A 27,946-nucleotide genomic window follows, 5' to 3' on the forward strand; every position below is an offset into this window, starting at 1 on the left:
CTGCAACTCTGCTGAATTCATGTATCAGTTCTAACAGACTTTTGGTGGAGTCTGTCAGGTTTTCATGTAGAGTATCATGTCATCTGCAAAAAGTGAAAGTTTGACTTCATCTTTGCCAATTTTGATGCATTTGATTTCATTTTGTTGCTTGATTTCTGATGCTAGGACTTCCAACACTATGATAAACAACAGCGGAGAGAGTGGACATCCCTGTCGTGTTCCTGATCTCAGGGAGAAAGCTCTCAATTTTTCTCCATTGAGGATGATATTAGCTGTGGTTTTTTCATAAATTGCTTTTATGATGTTTAAGTATGTTCCTTCTATCCCAACTGTCTCAAGGTTTTTATTTAAAAGGATGTTGTATTTTGTCAAATGCTTTTTCTGCATCGATTGACAGAATCATATCATTCTTATTTTTTCTTTTATTAATGTGATGTATCACATTGATTGATTTGCAAATATTGAACCAGCCCTGCAACCCAGGAATGAATCCCACTTGATGATGGTAATTCTTTTTATATGCTGTTGAACTCAATGTGCTAGTTTCTTGTTGAGAATTTTTGCATCTGTATTCATCATGGATATTGGCCTGTAGTTCTCTGTATTGGCTGGGTCTCTGGTTTGGAAGTGAAAGTAGTGCTGGCTTCATAGAATGAGTCTGGAAATTTTCCTTCCATTTCTATTTTTTGGAATAGCTTAAGAAGGATAGGTATTATCTCTACTTTAAATGTCTGGTAGAATTCCCCAGGGAAGCCATCTTGTCCTGGAATATTATTTGTTGGGAGATTTTTGATAACTGATTCCTTTTTTTCACTGGTCTGTTCAAGTTTTCTATTTCTTTCTGTTTAGGCTTTGGAAGTTGTGGGTGCTTAGGAATTTGTCCATTTCTTCCAAGTTTTCCAGTTTGTTGGCATATAATTTTTCACAGTATTCCCTGATAATTGCTTGTGTTTCTGAGGAATTGGTTGTAATAATTCCATTTTCATTCGTGATTTTATCTATTTGGGTCATCTCCCTTTTCTTTTTGAGAAGCCTGGCTAGAGGTTTCTCAATTTTGTTTATTTTTTCAAAAAAAAACAACTCTTGGTTTCATTGATTTGCTCTACTGTTTTTTTGTGGGTTTTTTTGTTTTTTTTTTTTTTTTAGATTCTATATTGTTTATCTCTGCTCTGATCTTTATTATTTCTCTTCTTCTGCTGGGTTTGGGGTGTCTTTGCTATTCTGTTTCTATTTCTTTTGGGTGTGCTTTTAGATTTTGTAGTTGGGATTTTTATTGTTTCTTGAGATAGGCCTGGATTTCAATGTATTTTCCTCTCAGGACTGCCTTCGCTGCATCCCAAAGCATTTGGATGGTTGTCTTTTCATTTTCATTTGTTTCCATATATTTTTTAATTTCTTCTCTAATTGTCTGGTTGACCCATTCATTCTTTAGTAGGGTGTTATTTAACCTCCATGCTTTTGGAGGTTTTCCAGACTTTTTCCTGTGGTTGATTTCAAGTTTCATAGCATTGTGATCTGAAAGTTTGTATGGTAGGATCTCAATTCTTTTATACTTATGAAGGGCTGTTTTGTGACCCAGTATGTGATCTATCTTGGAGAATATTCCATGTGCACTTGAGAAGAAAGTATATTCTGTTGCTTTGGGATGCAGAGCTCTACATATACCTGTCAAGCCCATCTAACCCAATGTATCATTCAAGGCCTTTTTTTCTTTATTGATCCTGTGTCTACATGATCTATCCATTGCTGCAAGTGGGGTATTAGAGTCCCCTATAATTACCTCATTCTTATCAATAAGGTTGCTTATGTTTGTGATTGTTTTATATATTTGGGGGCTGCTGAATTCGTGGATACACATTTATAATTGTTAGCTCTTCCTGATGGATAGACCCTGTAATTATATAATGCCTTCCTTCATGTCTTGTTATAGACTTTAATTTAAAGTCTAGTTTGTCTGATATAAGTATGGCTACTCCAGCTTTCTTTTGACTTCCAGTAGCAGGATAGAAAGTTCTCCATCTCCTCACTTTCAACCTGAAGGTGTCCTCAGGTCTAAAATGAGTCTCTTGTAGACAGCAAAGAGATGGGCCTTGTTTTTCTTTTTTTTTTCTTTTTTTTTTTCAGCCATTCTGATACCGTATGTCTTTTGGTTGGAACATTTAATCCATTTACATTCAGTGTTATTATTGAAAGATATGGGTTTTAAGTCATTTGTGATGTCTGTAGATTTCATGCTTGTAGTGATGTCTCTGGTACTTTGTGGTCCTTGCAACTCACAGAATCTCCCTTCAGATCTCTTGTAGGGCTGGTTTACTGGTGATGAATTCCTTCAGTTTTTATTTGTTTGGGAAAACCTTTATCTCTCTTTCTATTCTGAATGACAGACTTGCTGGATAAAGGATTCTTGACTGCATATTTTTCCTGTTCATCACATTGACGATTTCCTGCCATTTCTTTCTGGTCTGCCAAATTTCAGTAGATAGGTCTGCTTCTATACCTTTGTAAGTTGAGGCCCATTTATCCCTAGCTGCTTTCAGAATTCTTTATTTATCCTTGTATTTTGCCAGTTTCATCATATGTCATGCAGAAGATTGATTCAAATTATGTCTGAAGGGAGTTCTCTGTGCCTCTTGGATTTCAAAGCCTATTTCCTTCCCCAGATTGGGGAAATTCTTAGCTATGATTTTTTCAAGTACACGTTCAGCCCCTTTCTCTCTCTTTTTCTTCTTCTTCTGGAATTCTTATGATATGGATATTGTTCTGTTTGCTTGCATCAGTTAGTTCTCTATTTCTCCCCTCATACTCCTGGATTTTTTATCTCTCTTTTTCTCAGTTTCCTCTTTTTCCATAATTTGATCTTCTAATTCACCTATTCTCCCCTCTGCCTCTTCAATCCACGCTGTGGCCACCTTCATTTTATTTTGCACCTCATTTATAGCATTTTTTAGCTCCTCATGACTATTTCTTAGTCCCTTGATCTCTGTAGAAATAGATTATCTGCTCTCCTTTATGCTTTTTTCAAGCCCAGCAAGTAATTTTATGACCATTATTCTAAATTCTTGTTTAGTTATATTGCTTAAATTGGTTTTTAGCAATCATTACTTGTCACTACTTTCTAGAATTTCTTTTGAGGAGAATTCTTCCATTTCATCATTTTGGCTAGTTTTCTGTCCCTTACTCATTTTAAAAGCTTGTCGTGTGCTCTGCACCTGCGAGCACTGCTATATTAATGGAGGTCATACACTGTCCAGGGCCTGGCCCTCCAGGAGATGTTTTATCGGAGATTGTTATTTGTTCTCTGTTGTGTTTGGTTATTTTATTACCCTACTCATAGTGATATTTTGTGCCCTCCACCAGGTGTGCTTTAATTTGTTCCTTGGAGTATCCCTATAAAGGAAAACAGATAGACATACAGGAGACAAAAACATGCAAACACAAAGAAATAACACAAGCAAACAAATAAACAAACAAAAAAAAAACCACTAAAGACTAAAGCAAAAAATCCAGAAAGAGAGAAAGGAAAATAAAGAAGGAGGTGGAAAAAAGAAACAAAGATAAAGTTACCCAGACTGAGAAACTATATGGCTTGATTATTCCAGAGAGAGATAAAGGAGTGTAAAGAAGGAGGTGTAGAATATGTATCAAGACAATGGATTAAATATGTCTGTTTAGACAAACCAAAAACCAGAGTAATCAGCCTTGGGGAAAGAAGATATAAGGAGGAGAAATGGGGGGGGGGAGGGGATAATATATCTATATATTCAGAATTGATCTAGAGTTAATCCAGGCTATGCTGCAGTGCTTGTCGGGAGGAGCTGTCCACCGGGTTTGTCCTGCTCTGGTAGATATGCAGTTATCCATTGTGAAGAGGCCTGATTTGGTATAGTCTGGACCCCCTCCATATGGGCCCTGGGCATGATCCCTGAGGCCCTGCCTTGGTGGTGGTGGTGGGGAGGAATGTTGATCCCCCCGCCTCTTCATGGAGCTGGACCCAGTGGACTCCGTTTGAGTCATCTTCACTCTGTCACGGGTGCAGAACGGATGGTCCTTCTTGTTCCACCAACACTTCTGACCTTGTGCTTGGCTAGGATTCAAAGTCCTGCTCCATGCACTCTGGCACTGGGGAAGCCCCTCTCAGTGTGGCATGATATGTGTTCCTGGCTGTCTTTATCTGTGCTGCTGCACTTCAGGGACAACCTCCTTCTACTGCGGACTGAGCTGCCACCCTCACCTTGAGCCCCGGGGGTGGCAGATGCAGGCAGACACAGGCATTCCTTGTCTTTTCCCACAGCACTCCAGGGAGAGGGCCACCTTCTCCTACTGCAGACTGAGCCTCTGACCTACCACTGCACCCAGGCCTGGCTCCCTCCTCCCCAAGTGTGTGAACAGGGAGCTGGCCCCAGTCTGAATAAAGCCCAGCAGTTGGAGATCGGATCCCTCTCAGTTTCAGTCGAGGTCTTTTTCCTGTCCAGATATGGTCCTACACTTCCCTGGCTGCTCTTTCTCTTCCCTTTGTCTCTCTGCAGAATGGGGCCCCTCCCCTCCATGTCCACACTTCCTTTTTTCATCCTCCCCAGTTCGCGATCACTCACGTATCTTTTCTCCAGCTTTCCCATTTTCTTCCTAATAGATTCAGTGTCTTTTCCTCCCAGGATCTGGTGTTCAAAGTCCTTTGGCTTTTGCACTAGTTTGAGAGACGCAGGAATTATGGATCCCGCTACTTCTCCATGTTGGCCCTCTCCTCCTCAAAACTGCTTTTTGAAATTTTCCAACACTTTTTTGAATGTTCTCTTCTGTGTTTCATTCTTTTTTTTTTAATCATCTTTGCATTTTAGTTTGGATAATTACATTTGACCTATCCTTAAGCTCATACATTCTTTCCTTGGCTGTCTCAAGTCTCCCAGTAAGCCAGTCAAAGGAATTCTTAATGTTATGGTGATTTTGACTTCTAGAACTTCCTTTTGATCCTTTCTTAGAGTTTTTCTCTTTCTGCTTACATTATCCATCTTTTCCCACTTTTTGTCTACTTTTTTTAAATAAGACTCCAATTTGTGGCTCCAGAAGCTTCTGTCCCTGGTAAGCAGATCTCAGCTGTATCTCTCTGGATATACCCTTCTCCCCAGATTTCAGGGTGGTGGTTTGCCCTGCAACCTCATTTATCTGATGGGTCCAATAATAGCTGTTGATTCTGTTTGTTCAGCTTTTTGTTGTTGTAAGGAGGAAAGCAGTGACTACACATATTTTATATGTAGGAGATGAAAGAGAATTATGTCTTTACTACTATTTTTGGGCACTTGCTATGTACCAAATATTTTATTTTACAATTATTATCTCACTTAGTACTTGGGAAAGCTCTATGAAGTAGGAATTTTATGAATTTTATGAATTTCATTTTAGGAATTTTATGAAGTAGTACTAATTTTTATGAATGTAGAGTTCCCAGGGTCTTGCCTGATTGTCACTGGAATTTGACCAAGTTTGTTTAAATTCAAAGCCTTTTTAGTAATTGAGTTTTACTGCCACGTAATATAGACCAGGAAAGACCAAGGTCTATCACTATTTGGTTTATAATGTGCTATATTTACCAAACTATATCATTTTGCAAGGAAGGAATGCATCTTGAGGGATGTGCTAATGCTGAGAACCGAGGTAGGCCCAAGAAGAGGAAATTAAGGGAGCAGTGTGTGTCACAGCATGCACTTCTCTAGTAAGCCTTGAGTTTTCTTGGAGCAAGGTGGCCAGGGATCTTGGTTTTTCCAGAACTGTTTGACCTAACCTTATATAATTATTAATATCTCAATATCTACTTCACATGGATAAGTGTTCCAATCAGGACAATAAAAGCAATGATTGGAAGTGTTGAATCACTGTATTGTGAAATTAATATAACATTTTAGGTTAGCTAACTGGAATTAAAATAAAAACTCAGTATATATATATATATATATATATATATACTTAAAAAAGTGATGGTCCTTTTGCCTATCAACCCCATGAAGAGAAGCTCCCTGCAAACAGGAGGTGATGAAGCCTAATTTCACCAGTGGCATTTCAACAAAAGGCAGTATAAACAATGTGGCTCCAAGGACCAGGAGAAAAAGAGGCAATGAATCCCTGGGTTGAAGAGAGGGCTGCTGGAAAAGGACAACATGAGAGTGTTGCTCTTGAGTGTGTCAGGTACATGTGACAATGCCCAGAAAAGATGGGAAGAACTGTTTAAAAGTACAGAGTTCTTTTTTTTTTCAATATATGAAGTTTATTGTCAAATTGGTTTCCATACAACACCCAGTGCTCATCCCAAAAGGTGCCCTCCTCAATACCCATCACCCACCCTCCCCACCCTCCCACTCCCCATCAACCCTCAGTTTGTTCTCAGTTTTTAACAGTCTCTTATGCTTTGGCTCTCTCCCACTCTAATCTTTTTTTTTTTTTTCTTCCCCTCCCCCATGGGTTTCTGATAAGAGTTCTGACTGGAAATCTATAGGAGAAAACAGGAAAAGACATGACTAATCCCTGTTTATTTGACTTCAGTTCTACCTAGTGCCTGGGAAACCAATGGTGTACTTAGTCATAGAGGAGTGGCTTTCATTTTACCAAACATTTATTTACCAAGTTCCAATCACATTACAGCTTCTGATGATCATCCAGTCTAATGAAGAGAATATTTACATAAAGAGATGGCAGCAATGAAATGTACACAAGCTGAGATAGAAGTAAGCATACATTGCCATGGACACAGAAATAAGACATTCAACTTACTGCAAGTGACTATGGAAGACTTCTTGAGGGGAGATGAAAACCTGCTACCTTCTCAATGACTAAGATTGTAATTCTCAAATTCAATGTATTAGGAATTTCCTGGCATTTTCTAGTCTAACCAGGGTTCCAGAAGCAGCAGAGTTCCATAACCTGGTAGTTTGTTGGAAATGAAGAATCACCAGGCAATCTGTATACATGTTAAACTTTTGCAAACATTGACTTTGAGTCTTGAGTCAAAAACTTGGCTGTATGCTAAGATCATTTGGTGCACTTTAAACAGAATGAAGTATGATATGATTGGAAGGATGGAAATATTAGAAAATGGGAAGATCACAGAGAAAAAGAGAGACTCAACACATCAGAAAGCCTGCTATAGCAAGGAGCAGGAGATGCTCTTTGGGTTTAGTGAGCTCACTTGGGACCAATGTCTCAGTGAAATGGACTGGAGAAACTGGATTTTCCTGGGTTGAGAAATAAATGTGTCAGTGAGATGGTACCTAATTGTCTACTACATCAAATAACCAAAGATACTACTCATGCAAAGAAATGATCAGATAAATGCAAAAGCAGATTTTAAAAAAGCAAGAGATAAAGTGACATCTTTGTGTATAGTGGAAATAAAGGCTTGTGTTTTTGTTTTCTTTTTTTTTATATGAGAGGTTTTGGTGAGTTTTTCAATTGATGAGAAAACACTAGTAGAGAGAGATAATTAAAGATATAAGACCCAGGACATGAAGGCTACAGACATAAAAGCTTTGGTTCACAAAATCTCTAGCTGCCTACATGTCTCTCCCTCATAATTTACTTGCTCCATGCTAGGATATCTCAAATTGTAATGTTAGAACAGGAAGATAGGGCAGTCACATTAAAGAAAGCAGAAGTATCTTAGTGGAGGGCCAGAGTATGGAGGATCCACACCAGCATCTTACCAGGAGATGTCATTGTGGTACATGAGTACAGAGTTGGAAACTGACCAGAGGAAGAGACTATCACGACCTATTTGTCAGGAGATGTGGTGAAAGGTCCCTACAATGGATAGGTGCAGGGTCTGTGAGTATGGGTAGCTATTGCAGTTGAAACACAGGGTCACTTGGCACCCAGAAGAGAGGAAGAAGTTGCTGGAATAGATATGATGGACTGTTTTTCCAGAGCTTAGACAATAGGGAAAGAAAAAAAGCATGACTCTCCCTCTGGAGTGGAAAGTAAGAATAAATGAGTACAGGACAGATGTGGTTGTAGGTGGGAAGGAAGGTTACTAAGATGGCAGTTTGAGGGTCTAACAGGAAAAGGTGAAGAGATGGCCAGATTCTGGATATGTTTTGAAGGTAGAACCAACATCATTCGCTGACTAACTGAATGTGGGGTATGGATTTTAAAAAGAATCTAGGATGACTCCATGGTTGTCAACCTGACTGACTGAAGGAAAAGAGACCCCATTAAAGTATATGAGAAGAAATGTAGGGGCAGTAGGTGTGCATGGAGAAACAAAAGCCCTGTTACAATGATTTGATTTATATGTAAGGAATAAGAACTGCATATAATGTTGAAATGTCTTCAAATCATTCCAATAACAGTCTCAACTTCTTGCCTTAGTTTCTTTACGTAGCTCAATGTTATACAACTTTCTAACAATAACTCTCAGAGGTGGCTTTCATTTCCTGAAGTAATTTGGGATTCTATTTTTTCTCCCGTGAAATGATGACAACAAAATGTGGGTTACTTCGTGTTCCTAACTGTAAGAAATAAATCAAGGTGTCTGAGATCAAATACCATGCAGATGGAGAGAGGAGATTTTCCAGAGGAAATGCATGTCCTGGGTTAAGGAATTTGTTCTTCAAGGCCTAGCTTCTAATTTTACTCTATGAGAAACATGTCACTGGATGAATAAAACTTCAGTTCAGAAGCTCTGCAATAATACCCAGCTTAATATGGAGGACTGAGACTTTGTATTATTTACATTTGCCCACTGACCCACATCTTGCACTTAGGATTCCTCTCCAAGATGGTAGCTTCAGGCATCCATTTTTACAGAGCTGGCTAGTTCTCTATTTGTGAGTCAGATTAGGGCTCATGGATTGAGCCTAAAGCAACATGTAGACAGGCTTCACTTTAAGAGGCCTTGGCATTCTTTTCCCTCCCACCAGTGATTTGGTAAAAGGCCCTTTCAGCCCCCACCTTGGATTCACAGACATCCCCCATTCATTTCCCATGTATAGAATTCAGAGATTGCATAAACTTGCATGTGAAAATATGTAACTATTTTCACTTGCATCTGACAATTAGAATTTACTTCCATTTATATACAAATATAAATTTACTTCCATTTATATGGTCCCAAAAGAAAAAATATCCTGAAATATTGGCAATATCTGTGTCTGTGTCACTGATAAAAATCAATATTTTCATACTATTTAATACATTAATTAAAAATTACACCTATACTGCATCATAACTTTTAAAATAGTTTAATAACAGTGTCTCTACTGTTGTAATTCATTTATATTTTTATCTTATATGTTTTATTTTACATACATAAAAATTCTTCTGAGGAAAAAGACTGAATAGGCTTCTAAGCACCTAGAAAACAGGAATGTAGTTTTGTTACTATCATAATCCTATCCCCAGGGATAGGTACCAACAAAGTAGATGCTAAACTAGTAGTTGTTGGATGTATAAATGATGGAATAAACCTGTTATCTTACTTTCCAAGGCTGAATATTAATCTACAAGTTGAAAATTGCTGGAAACATGAAGTAGTTAAAGTAGGGGGGTTATTTTGTTTTTTTTTTTTAATTTTTTTTTAAAGTAGGTTTTAAAAAGACTAAAACATGGCTGTATTTTCCCAATCCATTCATTATAATTTGTCAGCATCCTTCTTGCAGATTTAGCTGTAATTTCTACTTGGAGGGATTTCCCTGTGCACCCCTTAGCTGAGGATTGCCATCTAAAAATGCTTGGATTTGTTTCATCACCCTTCTCTGGTTGGAGAGGGGAGGAAAGAAGGAAGGATCAGGTAACCTTTACAAGAAAATTCTCTCATTTTTCTCCACTGTGTGGGTTCCAATGGTGTGTATCAGGTAATCTCTTCTGCCCTCTGAGCTTTATTTGCTTCCTTAAATGTTCTGCAATAAAGATGAAATTTGCATTAATTGGTTGAAGCTCAAAGAGATTATACATTTATGAAAGTAATCTTAAATATCAATTATCTTAGAAGGATATTTAAGAAAACTGGTATAATTTTTCTTTCATCTTGAAAAAAAAAACAAATAAAAAGCAAAAACAAACCATCCAGGATTTATCCTGCTTGGAATATTAGTACCCAAGCTTTTTTTGTTACACCTTGAGACAGGCACATTTACAATGCCAGTGTCTTTTAATAATCACTCTGGGAGTTCAATCTGGGAGATGCAGACATCTTACATGGATAATTAATGTTTTTTGGTTTACCTGAGATGTGTTCTTAAGGCTGGCTGATCAAATGGTACCCAGAACAAAACAACACAAAAAGAGAATGCCAAGACCCAGGGGTTATGACACTGAATGATGATGCAGGGATACAGTTTCAGCTATATTTCAAATCCCCAAGTGTCCATGTGAGTTCAGGGATCAATGCCATAAATATGCCAGGAGACCGTCCTTGCCTGGTTAGAGGCACAGACAGCAGAGCAAGAGAAGTATCCATGAGATCTTGCCAATGACTCCCATTGAAACATCTGGCAGATTGTGTCTTTTGTGAAGCAATAGTCTTACAGGGATTTATGTGTTGTTTGTAATGAAAATTCATACTAATCTGGGCACCATTTTCTCTTAACTGGATTACCCTAATATTCTCCCAACTGGTTTCTCCACCTTCAGTTCCACTCTTTCTGATTCCATATTATGACTTTCATGTAGACCTATTTTCCCAAAACAAAGCCTACTCAATTTATTTCCCTGTCTATATCCAGTCAGCACTTTCCCAATGCCATTCTAAGTGAAAATACTTAAAGGTTCACAGAGACTCTCTCATTGTGGCGTTGCATCCCTCACCAAGCTCTTCTCTTGTTATACCATTCTCCTTCCCATTCTTTATACTATATAAGCTTGGAGTGTCCTCAAGTTCTCTGTACATACTGTTTCTTTTACCTGGAACACTTCTCCTCCATTCTGCACTTTCTTTGGATCCTAAGTTCAACACTTCTCCTTTGGGACTACACTTCTCCTTTGGGACTACAGTGGAGAAGTCACACCTTCAACAGAAAGTTAGTTCTGCTCTTTGGTCTCATAACTCCTAGTAACATACCTGACCTAACAGTCTTCATTCTTTAGGATCATTACATGCTTAATGTCTACTTTGTTCACTAGATTATTAGAACCTTGAGGCATGGGCCATGTCATTTACCAACCTCATTTACTATTGTATCCCAGAACCTTGAACAGTTCTGGCACTTACTAGGAGTTTAATTACAATTTATTGAATGCTTAGATCAACACTCTATGGGACACTCATGAGACTCCCACCTGCCTCTAACAAGGGAGTCCTACTAGCCAATCAATGTCTGCAGTGATTCCCCTATTTTCTCTTTGATTTAATTTCTATCAAAAAAGAAAGGAAGAAACTGATTTTGTTGTGGATCTTTGGAAGTGACCTTATTCAGCCAACACCAGTGCCTCACATAGTCTGTCTTTTGTTGGTTTAGAGGAATGGTTTTAAACTTAAGTGAACATCCCCTGGAGGGCTTGCTAGCACACATTACAGAGCCTTACCCTCAGAGTTTCTGATTCAGTAGTAGTAGAGCCTTAGCATTTTGATTTCTTTTTTTTTAGGTTTATTTCTTTTGAGAGAGAAAGAGGGAGAGCATAGGCAGGGGTGGGGACAGAGACACAGGGAGGGGGAGAATCCCAAACAGGCCCCACACTGTCAGTGCAGAGCCCAATGTGAAGCTCAAACTCACAAACTGTGAGATCATGATGGGAGCCAAAATCAAGGGTCAGTTGCTTAACTTACTGACCCACCCAGGCACTCCCTGAACATTTTGATTTCTAATGGATTCCCAAGGTCATGATGATGACCGCACATTGAGAAGCATTGGTTTGCACATTAGATTTATAAGTAATTTCATCTCTACAGTCTTACTGTCTTACCTTATCAAGGTCCCCCTTACCATTTGAATAATCTGTGTGGGTTTTTTTTTTCGAATCCTATGTAAGGGAAAAAAAGAACAATGCAATATGCTTATGTTTAATCTTCCACGGTTGATTAAGTAGGGCCATTGTGTGCTTACAAAGGCCCACCAACAAGGCATAAACATACTGAACATGGCTACATAAGAAGATACAAGGTCATTGCTCTGTCATGACTGTTTCATAGAATTGGAGACAATTGATGCTAGTTTGCATTGGAATTGAATCCTTCCTCAATCAATGAGAGTAGAAGAAGTCTTATCTTGTAGTTCCATAATTACATTTTCACTATTTCAAAAGGACCCAAAAATCAAACAATATAAGTTTTTTTTAGTAGCCTCCATATCTCTTACAGGATGTGATTTTTATTTTTTAATGTTATATATTTATTTTTGAGAGAGAGAGAGAGAGAGAGAGATTGGCAGAAAGAGAGGGGGAGGGAATCTGAAGCAGTCTCCACACTGTCAGCACAGAGCCAGACGCGGGACTTGATCATGACCTGAGCCAAAATCATGAGTCCAATATCTAACCAACTGAGCCACCCAGGTGCCCCAGTATGTGTATTTTAAATTCACTTCTTAGGGACAATTCAATATGTTTATCATACAAAGAGTCAGTTATCACTTTTATTTTTACAATTAGTTATCTCTTAACATTTGAATATGGTTTGTGGAATAACTACGGAGCAAGCAGCACTTACCCTTAAGAATAAATATTGTGTCTAGGAAAATTTCAGAAAATTCTGTTCATTTCCACCTTCTCTTATGCCCAATCCACAAGATTCCCAAGGGATTTCAGTGTTGCTATAATAGATATTGAATGACTCCAAAATGTTGAGACCTCACATGATGAATTTTCCACTTGGTATTGGTTAGAATTGGTTCACCCTCAATCTACCCATCCATCCATTCGCCTATCTGCCCATCCATCCATCCACCCATCCATCCATTCATCTACCCATCCAGTCATTCAGCAAGGCACAAGAACATAAAACTCAGGGTACCATGTGTTGGGTGGATTAAAAGATATGAATCAGGGTCATCTTACCATGGGGATCTTATAATTTGATATGAAAAATATGACACAGACAGTTGGATAAATGTCAGAATGAGATATAATTAAAAAGTTAAGTATGTCCAAAACAGGAAATGTGGCAGAAGAGCTTCGACTTTGAAAGCAGGAAGACTCTGAATCTTGAATCTAGCCCTTATTAGATAGGCAGGAACTTGCCCATAGCAAACTTTTCTTTCCTCATCTGCGAAAAGGAAACAACAATATCTAGGATTATTTTAAAGGTTTATGATAATGTATCATGCTGCTTAGTAAGAGTCATGCTCTAAAAATAATAATAAATTAAAACTGTGATTATTGTTAACCAGGACACTGAGATTTTCATTCATAGTCATTTTTCTACCTCTCAAGATCAGTTACTTCTCTTTCCAAACTTCCCTCATAGCCTCTGCCTCCCAATCCAGTGCTTGTTCTCACTTTTCCATCCTGTACAAACTTCACTGTTGGTGAACTTTAGGTGACCCCTTTCTTAAAGAAGACAAGGAGCAAAGTGACAAAGTCAAGCAGCCCTCAGGCTGTGACAGGAACCACAGTGCTCCTGGAGTTCCATCCGTACTTTACTGTTTCTTTTCTGAATTTGGAGACAAGGATCAAAGTATATATAAGTGGATTAAGCCAGAACATAAACTGCACACACACACACACACACACACACACACACACACACTCATCTTTTGAAGGATTGAACTAAGTGGAGTTTGGCAATCTCTCTGCTGGAAGCAAGTCCAGTTTCAATGGAAGCTGAGTGGAAGTGCCATCTTCTTCAGGCTAACACAGAGATGTGAATGCCCCTTTCGAGCTCCGCCAGGCAAACTGACAGAGCATCCAACCACACACCTGAGCAGCTCTGTCTTTTGACCTTATCTAAGAGAGACACAAAGCATGTATGTAAATGAATACAGCATGTGCAGTGAAACTAACAAGGTAGGGAGCTCTCTGACATGCATTTTCAACTTATAGTAGTGATAGAACTGACCCAGACTATCTTTCCTGAGTCTTCCTTCATGCAAAGGCAAATACACATATTTCCATTGTGAGACACACGAGCATTCAGGAAATATGTAGTCAATTTGTAGTGGGGAAAAAAGAAAAAAAAACATGTTCTGTTGGGTTTGGAATGGGTGGGAGATATAAAATGAATAACAACACATTTGTACTTTGTGTTTCCATAACTGTATAAATCTATGGGAATGACATATTCCTTTTCCTCATGTGATTATAAAATGATGAGAAGTTTACTTACACTGAAAAAGAAATTCACCTCACTTATTTTAATCTCAGTGTGTTATGTTATTGTATTCTAGCATAATGTTGGCCACTTTATGCATATGAAATGACAATCAGTTAATCCACTAAGAATGCAAATGTGCATGCTTATGTATAACATACAAAAGACATACCTTCTTTCCTATATTAGGGACAGGAGTGCTGTAATGACTTTGCTATTTTCACCCAACAGAGAGATAATGAACATTGCCCATAGCAGCATTTAGAGAAAGAGAGTAATTGTGGATTGCTTCTTTTCTGAGACACCATGCACAAGGTATAGCATCCCTGAACACAGCCTCATCATCTGCCATATTAACAAGGTCTGTCCCTGTATGTCTGTGTTTGCCTGTCTTCTTCCTCTGTAGTTATGCAGTGCTTACTTTAACCAGCAACTTATTTTAAAGTTATATTGATTTCATTGATTCATTTGAAGATTTAAGTAAAATAATTTCGAATTCAGTTTTCCAAGAAGATTCTGGAGACCCCACACCCATGCCAATTTATAAAGACATTCTCAAATCAAGAGTTGCCCATTCAGCTTTCATAATTAGCAGATACATGGGACATCCTAACTGGCATTGTATTCTTAGAGAAAATTTACAAAGGAAAGTCAATAGATTAATAAGACTTACTCACTTGCATTTGCAAGAGGTAGAATTTGCATTCCCATTGCCTGACCATATTGCTCCAGTATCCCTGGTTTGAAAAACATTGAGAAAGTAAATGTTTCCAGGCTTTTTTTTTTTTAATATGAAATTTATTGTCAAATTGGTTTCTTTTTTTTTTTTCAAGCAAAACAAAACTTGTAGCATCTATTTATTGAGCACATTTAAAATCCAGTTATGTTTTTAATGTTGTCCTCTCCCTAGATTCAGTTTCTTCTTTTTTTTTTATTTTTTTTTATTTTTTTTATTTTTTAATATATGAAATTTACTGTCAAATTGGTTTCCATACAACACCCAGTGCTCATCCCAACAGGGGCCTCCTCAATATGCATATGAAATGCAACCACACTCCTCTCCCTCCCACCTACTCTCTCCTCCCTCCCACCCCCCATCAACCCTCAGTTTGTTCTCAGTTTTTAAAAGTCTCTTATGTTTTGGCTCCCTCCCTCTCTAAACTTTTTTTTCCCTTCCCCTCCCCCATTGTCTTCTGTTAAGTTTCTCAGGATCCACATAAGAGTGAAAACATATGGTATCTGTCTTTCTCTGTATGACTTATTTCACTTAGCATAACACTCCAGTTCCATCCACGTTGCTACAAAATAGGCCAGATTTCATTCTTTCTCATTGCCACGTAGTATTCCATTGTGTATATAAACCACAACTTCTTTATCCATTCATCAGTCGATGGATATTTAGGCTCTTTCCATAATTTGGCTATTGTTGAAAGTGCTGCTATAAACATTGGGGTACAAGTGCCCCTATGCATCAGCACTCCTATATCCCTTGGGTAAATTCCTAGCAGAGCTATTGCTGGGTCATAAGGTAGATCTATTTTTAATTTTTTGAGGAACCTCCACACTGTTTTCCAGAGCGGCTGCAGACCTTTGAAAACAGTGGTGTTTGTTGAAGTGGCAATATGCTCCTTTTCTTCTCCTGCCCCAGGAAAGCAGGCCTAGTATATGACACAACCCCCGCCTTTAGTAAATCATTACCTTTAAGTGTGCTCATTTGGGAGCAGTCATTAGAAGGCAATTCTTGTGATGTGAACTGCATTCTTGGTACACAACTCATTCTGACTGGAGTCCACAGAGTAAGAAACATGAGCTTATCACTCACTATATTCAAAGTGAGCTGGAGAAGTTGCAATCAATGCTGATGAAAACATTCCAGGGTGGCTTGTGGGGACCAAGTCATGAGTAAATTCATGGGCATGGAAAAGATTGCTTTAGCCTACCCAAGGAGAGTCTAACTAGTCAAAGCAATATTACCTCCTGCCTTTATGAGGAAGTGTTGCCCTCAGAGAACTGCCAAGTCTTAAGTGGGTGAACCTCATTAATGGTTCAGTATGTTACTGACATTTTCATGTTGACAACTGAAATAACAGGGTGCAAAACCTAAGAATTTTTAAAATTGTCCAAGCCTATATGTGAAAGCACATGATCCTATGGGTGTTCCCTGAGGAAGCTAATGACTTCCTTAGTCCCCAAAGGAAAACTAGAAGCTAATTATTAGGTGAATCACCACTGCACAAAAAGATGAATTGCAAGTGGTATAAATAAATGACCACTGACATGAAGGGAGAAATCCTAGGCATATATCTGTTTCCTGCAAGCTGAGTGGCTTTGGGGAATTCACTTAATCTATGAACACCAATACATTTGCTATAAAATTGCTAAGTTTACAATTTAGTTTATGTGGATCAACTAGTGAAAACAACTTCCATGGAACAACCAAGTGTCATGTGCTCCCATGTAGTATTTTATTTAATCTTCACTGTATCTTGGCACACTAGTATTACTATCCCAGTGTTCACAGTTCTTGAAAGATATTATATCTTTTCAATGACTTCATCCCAAAAGAATTTAATAGAACAAATATGTTCATGTATTTAATATTACACAGATACATTATTGTCTGTGTGAGTTTTACAATAGGCAATGTCACCTGCCAAATGGCTAATGCTAGGAAAGAAAGACCAATACTATATTTACCTTGGAAAAAAGGATTCATAACTTTAGCAAGAGAGGCTTTACAAATTAAAGGTATTAAATAAAGGTTATTCTTTTATAAAAAGAATTGAAGGTGGTCGTACTTGACAAATGCAGATTTCTAGTGTAGGTATGTGAGAGACAATATAAGTAATAAATCTGAGCCTTATGCATAAAAAAGAGAGGTAGGCTTTCTAGGAATTTCACTCGAGGTATGAAGTTTCACTGTGCAACTTGAAAATTGTACTTATGGCTACTTTTCTTACAAATGATTGTTCTTTTACTTCAATGTAATGCAAATACATATGCAAGCCAAACTTAGTAGTCAAGGATCAACATCTTTGCCTATTTCAAGACATGCATATATCCGTTTCCACAGGCATATGTATGACATATATCCATTTATGCCAATTTTTGGATGAACATTATAAATATGTAGAGATTTTATTATAAAAAGGGGTGGGGAAATTACAGGAATCATACATTCTTTCCCCTTTTTCTACGCTACTGCTTCTTCTTGCATCTGCTCTTTGGCACATCTTCATCTCCATCAGAAGGTACATAGTACAAGTAAAAGAAATGTAAAGTCAAAACCATTACCTTTGGGGTGCCAGGGTGGCTCAGTCAGTTGAGCATCTGATCTGGGTTTCAGCTCAGATCATGATCTCACCTTTCGTGAGTTTGAGCCCCACATTGGGCTCTAATTGTACAGTACAGAGCCTGCTTGTATTTCTTTCTTCCTCTCTCTCTCTCTGCCCTTCCCCCACTTGTGCTGTCTCTGTCTCTCTCAAAGTAAGTAAATAAACTTAAAAAAATTAAAAACCATTACCTTCTTGCCAGGAGTTCAAGAAAATGGACCTGAAAAAGATGATGCTCATCCTACATGAGCTGAAAGGCAGACTCTGGCAATGTGTGGAATTCACTTGTCTTTGCTTTCCCATCCCCACTGGCAACTGTGGATAATCATGATCTAACTGGAATATCATGGCTTCCTCACTGTTGTTCTGTGTATGTGAATGCAAATCTTTATTAAACAAACATGCCTTGTGTAAGGATTCATGTAACCCAGAAACTGGCTGGATATCACATTTGAATAGACAGATAATATCTTCATCTAAAGATGAAGATGGTCCCTTTGAAGAGGATTTGGAGTCAGTGAGGCCACAATGAACTGCAAGCACCAAGTATCTGCAGTGACTGTGCTGGACCAGCCCTGGGCACTGAGATTAAGCAGTGGGCTGAGTGACACCATTCAGAGAGGTTTAAGACAGCCAGCTGGTGTCACCACAGCAAAGAGATTCTGTTCCTCAACACGTTTAATGTGCTGATTCCCACTATAACAGAATCTAAAGCCTATTGACCCAACTGTTTGTCTAACTTCTTTTCAGAATAACCTCTGTGGCTAGAGTTTCAAACTGTTGAAAGAAAGAAAGAAAGAAAGAAAGAAAGAAAGAAAGAAAGAAAGAAAGAAAGGAAAATTTGTCCAATGACTATCTTGACACTCAATAGAAACTTTTCCTAGGTCTTTATGAGGTTTATCTACAACTGCCTTATGTTTTCATTTTGAAATTGCCTTTTTATTGAATCTCCTACACTCACATAAACTGTGACTCATTTCTCCAATCACAAACAACCTTTATCAGTGCAAATTTACAAAATCTAAATCAATGTTAAGAAAAAAGTCAGGCACATGAAAAATGAGTATAAAATGATAATTGTATACTTTCTTGTTCTTATTTTGAACTCATTTAATTGAGTCTTTTTAAAATAGATTACAAAATCTCTCAGAATATGTAAGAGAAAGTCTTGATTTTATCCATCAAACTGAAATGTTAGTGATTTCAGGAAGATGGTGCAGAGTGACGAACCCAAATTCCCGGCAGGCCCCTTGGTCTTGGTGAGTATAGGCTACTTGTCTACTTGCAGGTGTGTGCCATGACCCTCTTTACTGTCAGCTAGGGAACATGCTCTTGAGGCCAAAAGCAGCACACCCCATCATCTTTCATTTCTAAATATGCAGAAAGTAAACCCATAAACATCAATTCCAAGTCCCTGATGAATCCATTCCATCTCATCCTAAGAAAAATTATCTAAGCTTTTCCCAGTCTACAATTACCAAGTATAGTGAGTGTGACATTGTATAGTGCTTTTTAAAAGATCAGCAATCAAGAAGAGGTTTACGGTCAAAGATTGTCATGAATGAATATTTGTCAGTAATCTCCATTGGGGGGTTTTACTATGGAGCTTTTCTATGCCAAATTGCCACTTTGTTCCATAAAGATCTAAATCCATCTGTCCAGGTCAAAATGCTCATTTTGCATCTCCAACACAATGTTGCCTGTACTAGGCGTTTTTCCAGGTGGCTGGGAATGGAAGTGTTATGTGAAGGTATGGCATGAGAGCTTTTGGTCCCATTATCTCTTGTGTGACTGGGTAATGGCTACATGGAGTTCTCATGAGGTCAATATCCTTAGTCAATCCTATCTGGGTTCCAGCAATAATGCTGATAAGAATATGTAGCACGATGTGGAACACATGCATCTCCTCCTCCCAGATAGCAAGCTGACAGTTCTGCAGTAAATTGTGGCTCTAGATCCAATTAGTATTTTGTTATCCTACCAATGTGTTCCTCTCCTTGACAAATTCCTGCAGATAGCTTTGTTGAAGAATGTCCAGGAATATGTGGTATGAAGATAATGATGCTTTAATGTCTATTATTTGTAAGACATTCTTGTGCATAAGGCTGGGTCCTTGTGCATAAGGTTAACACAATGCAGCACTCTAAAACCATCACATTATCACTGTCATCAAATGACCAATTCAGTAACTGAAGCAACACCATAGATAATGACAAACTGCTATTTCACAAAATTGGTTGTTATTGTTGCAATTACCAGGACTTAGAATTTCCCATGATTGTAATTAATTAAATAAAATGTGTTTACTCTTGGAACTAGATCATACCATCTCTGTCAGTTCATTATTGCTATGGGCCAATATTTGAACATCACTTTGCACATGGTGCAATACATGTCATGGGATATTGTGGAGAAGAGCATGTCAGGTGGGCAGGAAATTGTCACCATGACACAGAGATGGTCCAGTTTCCTCCTCCATGACTGAGCTTGAAAGCCCATCAAGACAATGCAGTGCACACTTGCTGGCTTTCTATGCCGTCCCCATTCCTGCCCTTTGGGCATCCACTGGATCAATATGAAAGTCCTTCAGAAAGACTTTTCTTCATGCTTCGATGGAGTAGAAATCTTTTGCTCTCAAATGTTTTCCTGAAATGAGCAAGAGGATGCTGCTGTGGCTTCTATCACATAGGCAAGGCAGCTACAGCACAAAAAGGCAGCCAGGCCCTTAAATCTCAAGAAATAAACTCCTCTCCCAGCCACAAGGTTCTCTTTCCATAAGTGGGATATAGGCTTACTTGATCACATAAATGCTGTTTTAAATCCTCTCCATTTCTGACTCCTGTTATCCAGTGCTTCTAGAACAGTTGGTCCATAACACAATTGTTTGGGCTCTTTGCTCCTTTCCTGGAATAGATACTGGTTGCCATGGAAACATGGATGTCACCCACCTTGGACAAGACTCACTGGATCTCTTTACAAAATGGAATTAGTCTCGGTCATTTCTCTTGGCTTTCTGCAACAGCAGCTGACATACATCCTGTAGCTAAATAAATGGGTTTGGGTAATTAACCTAAGAGTCTCCATGCTGATGTGGCACAAACATAAGTAGCTAAACCTCTGCTTTTAGATGGACTTACCCAGTGCCTGCAGACCCTTTTAACCCTGTGGATAAAGCAACATAGTCTACTGGAAGCATATTAAGACCTTGGCTCCTATGGGATATTTGTAAGCTATGATGAATATTAAATTTAAGGAGTATTGTAGGGTGGAAATTATTACTTCCAACCCAAATTAACAAAGAATGAAGCCAGAGCTGAGAATCAGGGAAGGCCTGGGTACCCTTTACATTCCAAGGAAAGTGACTCCACTTTACCCTGAAAAATTTATTAGTCTATGAGAAATGTAGGAAAATCATGTATGTTTGGAAATGCCTTTCCATATAGTTAGTAAAACAATGATTTAGTATGCACAGAAATGCTAATAACCATAATGTTTTAAAATATTTACAAAACCATTTAATTTTTTTTTCCAGAAACTGAAATGAGTTTAGGTATAGGAATGAGTCTGTACCAAGTCAATATTGTATTTCTAGCATGTTCCAACAGAGGGCTTTTCTAAGGTGGAATATTTTACTTAGCTCCTAACACCCCTGGGTAAAGTCAGGGTCCCGGAGGCCTAGGCTCAGCCCTACAAGACAGCCTTGCTGTCGCCCACACTCACTCAAGACTGGAGCAGCATCATGGGGCTTGGAATGGACACTGAGGGCCATGATAGGTGTGTGGTGCTAATTCTGCTGCCAGCCAGATTCACAGCATTAGGTACGAAGTCTCCTCATGTCTATCAGACATGAGAGATCTGTATTAAATGAGTTCCAGGGCCATTTTCATACACAAAATTTCATACCCAAAATTGCAATACCCAGATTGCATAGTGTGGGTGTGCTAATCTCACCAAGGCTGATATTGGTAGACAGGAAAAGATGTCTGTGGAGTCCCGTTGACTTTACTAACCTGCCAAATGCTGCTACCATCTTGCAGCATCCATCAATCAGTCCCATTTGGGGGAATAAATGCCAGTGAATGGTACAGTCAAGTGTGAATTAATTGCTAAACTCTATGAAGCTGACTACAAATACCATGACCTGACTGGATAAATTATCTTAACAAATGGACACGATAACATTTTTTTTCTTTCAAATTTAGATGTTTTCACTGAGAACTGGGAGCAAATGCCCCAGCACTTTTCTGATACCTACTCTATGACCCCTCTGTGACTGGTAAATGGCAATGATGGTGACCCACACTTTGCACTGTCATGAAAAGTTGTATAATTACACTTGAGTTCTCTTAAAAAACAGATGTATTTGGATACAAGACTTTAAACTTATTTCTTTTGTTATAATTATCTGTATTTGTACTGGCTTTATTGAAATATTATTTGGTTCCTATGTAATTCACCCACTTAATGCATACAATTCAATGTTTTTATTGTATTCACAGAGCTGTGCAACCATCAACAGAATCAAGCTTTGAACACTTTCATCTCCCAAAAAAGAAACCCCATATCCACTAGCAGCCATACCCAATTACACTCAAGTCTCCCAAGCCCTAGGCAACATTACTTTTTTTTTTTCTATTTCTATAGATTAGCTTATTCTGCACGTTTTAAATATAACTGTATGATATGGAACCATACAATGTGTTGTCTTTTATGACTGGCTTGTTCCATTTAGCATAATGTTTTCAAAGTTCATTCATGTTGTAGCATGCATTGTATGGATATACCTTTTATTCATCAGTTGAATGGATATTTGAAATTTTTTCACTTTCTGAATATGAATAAGTTTGTTATGAACATTCATATACAAGATTTTGATTGGATATTACATTTTCTATTTTTCTTCAGTGTATAACCAAAAGTAGAATTGATGGGTCATTATGGAATCTCTTACATTTAACCTTTGGAAAAATGGCCAGACTATTTCCCAGAGCATCTGCACCATTTTGCATTTCCACTAGCAGTGTTTGAATGTTCCAATGTATCCACACTCTAACACTGGCTATTATCTCTGTTTTTGTTATTGTTGTTGTTGTTGTTGTTGCTGCTGCTGCTGTTGTTGTTATAGCTGCATGGTAGGTATCAAGTGGTATTTCATTGTGGTTTAAATTTTAATTGCCCTGATGGATGTTGATGTCCTCATCATGTGCTTGTTGGCCATGGTTTGTTCTAAACAGTCTTATAACTTTAGCTTTTACACTTAGCTCTTCAGTTTCTTTTGGTTTAATTTTTGAGCACGGTATGAGTCAGTCTTCCTCCTTCATTCTTTTGTTTTTGGGTATTTAGTTGTCTCCACACCATTCACCATTTGTTGCAAAGACTATTCTTCCCTCATTGAATTGTCTTGGCATATGAGACATAGGATCACAGCTTGCTTTACTGATTTAAGACTTTTTTTTAGTGCTTTGAACATATTTATAATAGCTAGTTTGAAATTTCTATTTCCTAAGTATGACATCTGGACCCTCTCAAAGGAAGTTTCTGTTATCTGATTTTTGGGATTATTTTCTCTTAATGAGACACTTTCTACTTTTCTTTTGTGTCTTGCATTTTTTTTCAAAAGCTACACATTTAAAACAACATATTATAACAACTCTAAACACTGATTATTCCCTTACTCTCAGTGCTTGCTGTTGTTGTTTGCCTATTCATCTATTTGGTAACATGGTTAGACTAATTTGGTGAAGTCTATTTCTCCCATAATCTGCAGCCTCTAATATCACTCCTCAGAGGGCACAAACCTGGCATGCACTGAATTATATCCTGAGATGATGGTTGTTTTTCCAGGGTCTTCTTTGTGTCTCTTCCTCATCTCTTTGCTAAACTGACTGCTTCTGTTAGAATCACATTAATTTCTGGTGATTGTTTTCAACACTGACTTGGCACATCAACTGCTCTACACATTAATGCATTCAAATTTGCACTCCTTTACTGAAGTAGTCTTTGAGATTGGCCTTTGGGGTAAGTTCCTCACCTCAAATGACCTGTAGAGATATCTCTTTTCTTGATTATCTCTCAAAAACTTCTAGATTGTTTATGCTTTAGCTTATTTCTCTCATGAAGCTATCATAGTATCTTAATAGCTTTCCATGAAAATCTCCACTGTATTCTAGAGTGTCCTTAGGCTTGAGCTTTCCCACAGCCCCTTCCAAATAAAACCAACTCCCTTTGAAATATTCTCATGGCTTGCTTTCCCCTCCTAGAAACAACTTTTAAATCACTGATCCAGAACTGAGGGCAGAAAAGTGGCCTCCTTCTCTTAGAGTGACACCCCTGCTCTACAAGCAGGGTCAGTAGCTGCTGCTCTTCTTGGCTAGCCTCTTTTGGTGTGGAATCTCTGCCCCACAAGTGCACCATGAAAAAAAGCAATTGGAACTCCACTAATCTCTGCCTGCCACATATGGGTAAAGCTTCCACCTATGAGTAAGGGCTCGATGGAGGAAAATAACCACCCCCAAACTTCTCAGCCATTCTTGCCTACAATAGAGTTTCTATGACATAGAGATTGGTGATGAGAAATGCTGGTGTCCTGGCCCTTCCAGAAAGATTCCATAACCCTAGAGTAGGAGATGGGAGAAAGGATGTTCTTTGTTATTGACTGCATCTGCCTAGAATTTTCATTACACCTCTCCTGAAGGAGAGGGAAGGAAAGACTTAGCTAATGTCAGAGATGCCCATTATTCTTTCTGCGGTTTAATAGATTTTCTTGAAAACATATTCCTTCATTTGCTATACGCCCTTAGAACAATTTCCAGAGACTTTAAATGTCTGTGGAGTTTTTAAAATATAGTTTTGGAGGGCTTGGGTGGCTCAGTTGGTTAAGCGTCTGACTCTTAGTTTCATCTCGGGTCATGATCTCATGGTTCGTGAGTTCAAGCCCCACATCAGGCTCCATGCTGTCAGCTGCCTGGGATTCTCTCTCTCTCTCACTCTGCCCCTTGTCCACTCTCTCTGTCTCTTAAAATAAATTAACTTAAACAAATTTTAATAGAAAAATAATAAAATACATTTTTCACCAATGGTGGTTGTTTCACTAGAGAGAGTCCATGAAGCTCCTCACAACACCATTCTGGAAGGTTTATCTTCCATTTACTTTTATAAACAGGTAAGTATAGTTTTAGGCAATTGAATCTTTTTGGTTTAGAGCTACTTCACGATTAAGCCTCATTTTTTCTTCAACACAAGTAACCTCAGGCAATACAATGAGAATCCATCCACTTGAGTTCAAATTCTAGGTCTCTTTTTAACTAGCTATGTATGTAAATTTCCACAGTGTGTTTGTCTTTTTATTACTAACAATTAATATATTGAATTGAGATATTTCTAAGATCTCTAGGAATCTATGAAAAGGTATTTCATTATGCTTCAGTGCTTTTGTGATTTAAAAAGGATTTCCCTCATATTTTTTGTCATCCTTTTGTGATACACAACAATGTTCTGTGGCCTGAAGACATGTCTATTTATTTTCTGATGTTTTAGGCTTAGTCTCTAATAGGCTATCATATGCCTTATTTTACATTCAGCTGCCTGATTTTTGGTCACTACACAAAGCCTTGATCAACAGGTGATAGATTTGTTGTATACCAAACTTAGTTTGATCCTTTCCAAATAATGCACCATTTGATACGTGTCTAATGTTAGTATAACTGCACATCACCATGTCCCAAAGGTACCATCCCAGACAACCCACCTTAATTCACAGGCATTCAAGACAGCCAAGGTCCCACTGCCCAGCAGAGAGAACATTCAACTAGGGGGAAGTGACTAATTCTGCCATTTTACTTCATGATTTTCTATACGTTGCTTAGTAGTTCTGGACTTTGGTTTCTCAATTGTAAAGATTACAATATTTGCATATAAAACATATAAAATATTACAAATATTTATGTTGCATATGGATTGCGTGTTTCCATTCACTCATTTTTTTTCTTTTATTAACTCCTGGAGGTTCTTCATGGTGAAGTAGTTGAGGCACTTGGTATTGTAAGAATACCTGGTTTCCAATTTGAAGTTGGTTACTCTTCTCTAATGTAAACACTTTGATCAATTCTATTCTGATGTGGACATTGTTTGAGTGTATGTATGTGTATTTTTGCATTATGTTTCAGTTTGGTTTTGTTATGTTATGTTTATTTTTTCTGTAAAAACCTGTAAGGTACTAAGCATCAAGCTGGGGCAGATGGTGGGGAACAGAAGAACATGTTGAGAGCAGGAGACTTGAAATAGAAACAATGGCTGTTATTGCCTCCCCCACCTCCATCGAGAAATCCCACATGACTTGAGGGGGGCTTTGTACTTCTCAGATCATGAAATGGGAGCCCAAGCCTTTCAACAAGAGCCAAAGGGTATAGAGGCCACAGCCCCATACCTTTCATTACAGGAAACACCATTAACCATCTTATTCACAAGTTCTGTACAACCAAAGCCTAAAACAATTTTCAGATAATTATAGAAGCTCCAAAAATAAAATATGTTTTGAATGAATGACCTTAATAATGAGAGTTACATTTTCCTGCATGCAGAATTGCATGATATGGTGAGTATAGCCTCAGTCCCAGCCTCCAGAAGTGGTATTTCCTGTCATTTCCTGCACTGGGAGAGAAACAAACTAAGCTGAGTGAGAGAGACTACTAACAGGAAAATGATAGCATTACAGGGTAAAAGATCTTGTAGATATTGTGGTCTTTGCACAAAAGAAGGGATTGACAAGTCTAGAGAAAAGCATAAGAGAAGCCAGTCAGTTTCAGTAGGATTAGAAAAACAGGAGTTCTCCCAAGGTTGTGGTGTTGAGTGATGGCAGAAAGAGCAGAGAGTGGCTTTGCATGATTTGACTAAGCTCCACTTCCAGTAATGGTCCCTGAGAACAACAGAGGACATCACCATATGCACTGCACAATCCTGCTCCTGCCCAGCAGTGCTGTGTATGTTGTGGTGGGTGGTGAAACCTCTGCCCCTCACAGCATAAAATTACTCATCAAACATGCTTTAAAAAGTTAGCGAACTTGTTTTTATAATTGACAGCTTACTATGCTCCAGGTGCTGCTCTAAGTACTTTGTATGAAGCATGACTTTTAACCCTCTTGACAGCTGTCTCAGGAAGATGGCATTCTTATCCACATTGTATAGATGAATACAGTGAGGTTCAGAAAGGTATGTAACTTGTCAAAGACACTAGTGATGAACAGTAGTAGAATCTGAACCTGGGTCTTTCTTATTAGAGCTTATGCTGTGATCCCTGGGTCTTTTTGCCTTTTTCTGGTCACTACAGTGAAGACTACCTGCCAGTTGCAGCTAAGTGTGTGCTATGGCTAGATCTCTGTGTGGCATTGTGGTTAGGAGCCTCAGAGCAGGCACACATGAATTAGCACCTGGATCCACAGTCTCCTGCTAAATGCAGACTTAAAAAGACTACTCAACATCCAAGAGCATTTCTCATTTCTTCTGTCCAATGAAAGTGACACTAAGACATCCAGCCCCATGGCATCACTATGAGGACTCCCAGAGATACTCACTCAGGACACAGAGGGTCATGATACCTGCACAAACTGAAAGCTCCATAAATGTCCGTGTTATTATTGACACTATTATTGACATTGTCTGCATTGTTATGTTTGCAAATTATTCTTCTGGCCAGGGCTGGGCTCAGGCCCAGGGCTCAGCTTGCACCTGTGTCCTGAGATCAATAGACTCTCTGTATTAAATATGCTTTGTGGTTGCCCGGAGGGAAGAAGTTTCTTTCACAGAGAATGAGATTTTCTTTCTCTGGAGAGCCAATGCAGCCTCCTCCTGTGTTCTGTGAATGCAGGGTGCTATAGAGGGGCGTTCTGCCCCCACAGAGGGAACTGTTGATTCAACATCCTTCTCAAGGTCTATGAGGTGGGTGACACATTCCAGAGAGCTCCATAGCATCTTAATTCCAGACTGTCAGAAAGATTATTAAGGGTCAAGGCTATTTTGTCATTTCCTCCTGATGTCTAGCTGTTTAAATCATTATGACAAGAACTGAATTCTGCCCCAGAAGTAGATGTACAGTGAACACTAACTCCAGGGAACAGAAGAAAAAGGAGGAGGAGAGACAAGATAAATTTCAAATGGAGTTGGGACAAACACAGGCTACTGGCTGCTTAGGCAGAGTCCTTGGAATTGCCTTTTTTATTCTATGCTGAAATTCACTCTGCAATTTTATGATGAATGAGCTTGGCTTCATAAAAAAACACATTTATATGTCAAGAGAGGCTAACAAATTTATAGGATGTGATGGGTTTGGAGACAGAGTCAGAAAAAAAACAGCTGATCCTGAATGTGCCATGTGGCTTACCCATCACATGAATGATTG

General features: G+C 38.5%; 1 pseudogene; it reads right to left on the minus strand.

The window, feature by feature from the left end:
* The window catches only part of LOC122237109, a 188,277-nt pseudogene that overhangs the window by 123,371 nt on the left and 36,960 nt on the right, over positions 1–27,946 (minus strand).

This window comes from Panthera tigris, chromosome A3 (genome assembly GCF_018350195.1).
Source record: "Panthera tigris isolate Pti1 chromosome A3, P.tigris_Pti1_mat1.1, whole genome shotgun sequence".
In the NCBI taxonomy this organism is placed as follows: domain Eukaryota; kingdom Metazoa; phylum Chordata; class Mammalia; order Carnivora; family Felidae; genus Panthera; species Panthera tigris.